The sequence below is a fragment of the Neofelis nebulosa genome, chromosome 6 (genome assembly GCF_028018385.1).
Source record: "Neofelis nebulosa isolate mNeoNeb1 chromosome 6, mNeoNeb1.pri, whole genome shotgun sequence".
In the NCBI taxonomy this organism is placed as follows: Eukaryota; Metazoa; Chordata; class Mammalia; order Carnivora; family Felidae; genus Neofelis; species Neofelis nebulosa.
This window is the reverse complement of record NC_080787.1, coordinates 74954062-74957645: the sequence shown is the minus strand read 5'-3', so window position 1 is coordinate 74957645 and position 3584 is coordinate 74954062. Positions and strand designations below refer to the sequence as shown.

At 35.4% G+C, this 3584-nt stretch overlaps 1 pseudogene; it reads right to left on the bottom strand.

The window, feature by feature from the left end:
• Positions 1-330: 330 nt before the first annotated feature.
• On the bottom strand, positions 331-1178 carry LOC131513464 (non-histone chromosomal protein HMG-14-like; annotated as a pseudogene).
• Between the last annotated feature and the right edge of the window lie 2406 nt (positions 1179-3584).

Below are 3584 nucleotides of genomic sequence, written 5' to 3'. Positions count from 1 at the left end.
TGGGAATAAAAGTAATTTAAAATGTTCAAGACATATTAAATGCATGACTGACTCCAAATCACCATTTGCTTGGTATTATAGGATACAAAATCTACCTCATCTATGGAATGTTTATCTGACACCCAAGATAGTCAAAGCGTCCCATATTCAATACCCCACTATTTTCTGGTTGTACCTAAAAATAAACAACAAGCAAATGATTTCACCTCTTAATAAAAGCTTTTACACTTAAAAAATGGCATGAGGTGGGATTCTCTCCTTAAAAATGTTTCTAGAGCTACTAAAAAACTTGCATTTACAAAATAGTTGATAAAAATATTCCTGTGGATTGTACAAGAAGGAAGACAGTGACCACTGATAAGACATGTTAGTTGATATTAATCAGACTTGGCTTCTTTCTTTCCTGCTTCACCAGAGGCTGGACTCTCCTCATTTTTAGTTTCTCCATTTTCTGCAGGTAAGTCTTCTTTTGTTTCCTGGTTAGCCACTCCAGCCTGTTTTCCTCCAGCCTATTTGCTCCCCTTTTCCCTTTTGTTTGCACTTTTTTGTTTGAGGAGTTATCCTTTCCTGTTACCCTTTTTGGCTTCATTTCCACTTTTGCAGGAGCAGGTTTAACTAACAACCTTGCTGACCTCCCCTTAGGCTCCTCCTTCACCACTTCCTTGGCAGAACTGACCTTACTTTTGGGCTTCATGGAAGTGGGGCAGGTTTGTACCAGGTGCCTATGTGCCATGGTGAAACAAGAGCCCGCACGAAGCTGGGCTGCTTCACTGTTGCCACTACTGCTGCTGCCCAAGCTCCAAAAGAGACTTTAAAACAAAGACTGTAGCAAGAGGCAAAGAAGGGCACCACACAATGATAAAGGGATCAATCCAACAAGAGAATATAACAATTGTAAATATCTATGAACCCAACATAGGCACACTTTAATACATAAAACAAATATTAACAGACATAAGGGAGAAAGCGACAGTAATACGATAATAGTATGGGACATTAACACACTCTTACATCAATGGATAGATCATCCAGACAGAAAATCAATAAGGAAACCGTTATTTGAACCACATATTAGACCAGATGGGCATAACAGATTATACAGAATATTCCATCCCAAAATATCAGTATACACATTTTTTTTTCAAGTACACATGGAGCATTTTTCAGGATAAATCACATGTTAGGCCACAAAACAAGTCTCAATAAATTCAAGAAAACTAAAATCTTATCAAGCATCTTTTCTGACAACAGTGTTAACCTAGAAATCAATTACAAGAAAAAAAAACATGAAAAAATGCACACACACAAAGGCCAAACAAACGCTACTAAACAACCAATGAGTCAACAAAGAAATCAAGAGAAAAATTTTAAAAATACATGGAAATAAATGAAAATGAAAACATAATGGTCCAAAATCTTTGGGATGCAACCAAAGCAGCTCTTCTAAGAAGGGAAGTTTATAGCAATGCAGATCTTCCTCAAGAAATATCTCAAACAACCTAAGCTTACACCTAAAGGAGGTAGAAAAAAGAGGGACAAAGCCCAAAGCCAGTCGAAGGAAATAAGATGAGTGAAGAAATAAATAAAATAGAGACTAAAAAAAACAATGGAAAAGATCAATAAAATTAAAAGCTGGTTCTTTGAAAAGATAAACAAAATTGATAAATCTTTAGCCAGACCCATCAAGAAAAAGAGAACTCAAAATCAGAAATGAAGGAGGAGAAATAACAACTAATACCACAGAAATATAAAGAATTATAGGAGAATATTATGAAAAATTATATGCCAACTAATTGGAAAGCTAGGAGAAATTAATAAATTCCTAGAAACATACAACCTTCCAAAACCGAATAAGAAATGGAAAATTTGAACTGACCAATTACTAGTAGTAACACTGAATTCATAATAAAAAAAAAAACCCAACAACCAAAAGTCCAGAATCAGAAGGAATCACAGGTGAATTCTACCAAACTTTTTTATTAAGTTTATTTATTTATCTTGAGAGAGAGAGCATGTGAGCAGGGGAGGGGGCGGGGTAAAGACAGAGTGTGTGAGCAGGGGAGGGTGGGGGGGGAGGGAGAGAGGGAGAGAGAGAGAGAGAGAGAGAGAGAGAGAGAGAGAGAGAGATTCCCAAGCAGACTCTGTGCTAACATTACAGAGCCCAACACAGTTCTCACACATGAACTGTGAGATCATGACCTGAACCTAAATCAAGAGTCAGATGCTTAACTGACAGCCACCCAGGCGCCCCTCTACCAAACCTTTAAATAGGAGTTAATGTCTATTCTTCTCAAGCTATTCTAAAACATCAAGGAAAAAGGAAAACTTTTAAATTCACTACAAGGTCAGCATTACTTTGATACCAAAACCAGAAAAAGGCACTACCAAAAAAGAAAACTACAGGCCAGTATCCCTGAGGAATATAAATGCAAAGACACTCTATAAAATATTAGCAAACCAAATTCAACAATACATTAAAATAATCATTCAACACAATCAAGTGGGATTTATTCCGGTATACAAGGGTGGTTCAATATTTGCAATCAACCAAGGCAATAAATCACATTAACAAGAGGAAGGATAAAAACCATAAGATCACCCCAACAGATGCTGAAAAGGCATTTGACAAAATTCAACATCTGTTCATGATACAAATTCTCAACAAAATGGTTTAGAGGGAACATAACTCAACAAAATAAAGGTCACATATGAAAAACCCACACCTAATATCCTCAGTGGTGAAAAACAGAAAACTTTTCCTTTAAGATCAGAAAAAAAAGACAAAGATGTCCACTCTCATCACTTTTAGTCAACATAGTATTGAAGTCCTACCCACAGCAATCAGGGAGGAAAAAGAAATAAAAGGCATTTGAATTGGTAAGGAAGAAGGAAAACTGTCACTATTTGCTGATGACATATTATATTTAGAAAACCCTAAAGACTCAACCAAAAAACTATTATAAGTGATAAATGAATTCAGTAAAGTTACAGAGTAAAAAATTAATAAACACCAATATTTGCATTTCTATCACCAATAATGAAGTAGTAGAGAGATAAATTAAGAAAATAATCCCATTTATAATTACACTGAAAAGAATAAAATACCTAGGAATAAATTTAACCAAAGAGATGAAAGACCTATACTCTGAAAATTATAAGACCCTGATAAAAGAAACTGAAAATGACACAAATGGAAAGATATTCTGTGCTTACAGATTGGAAATATTAATACCGTTAAAATGTCCATACTACCCAAAGCAATCTACAGATTCAATGCATTCCCTACCAAAATACCAACATTTTTCACAGAACTAGAATAGTCCTAAGGGTTATATGGAACCACAAAGGACCCCAAAGAGCCAGAGCAAACTTGAAAAAGAACAAAGCTGGAGATATCACAGTCCCAGATTTCAAACTATACTACAAAGCTATAGTAATCAAAATAGTACGATACTGGCACAAAATAGACACATAGATCAACAGAATAGACTAGAGAGTCCAGAAACAAATCCATGTTTACATGATCAATTAATCTCTAACAGAGGAGTCAAGAATATACAATGGGGAAAAGACAGTCTCTTCAA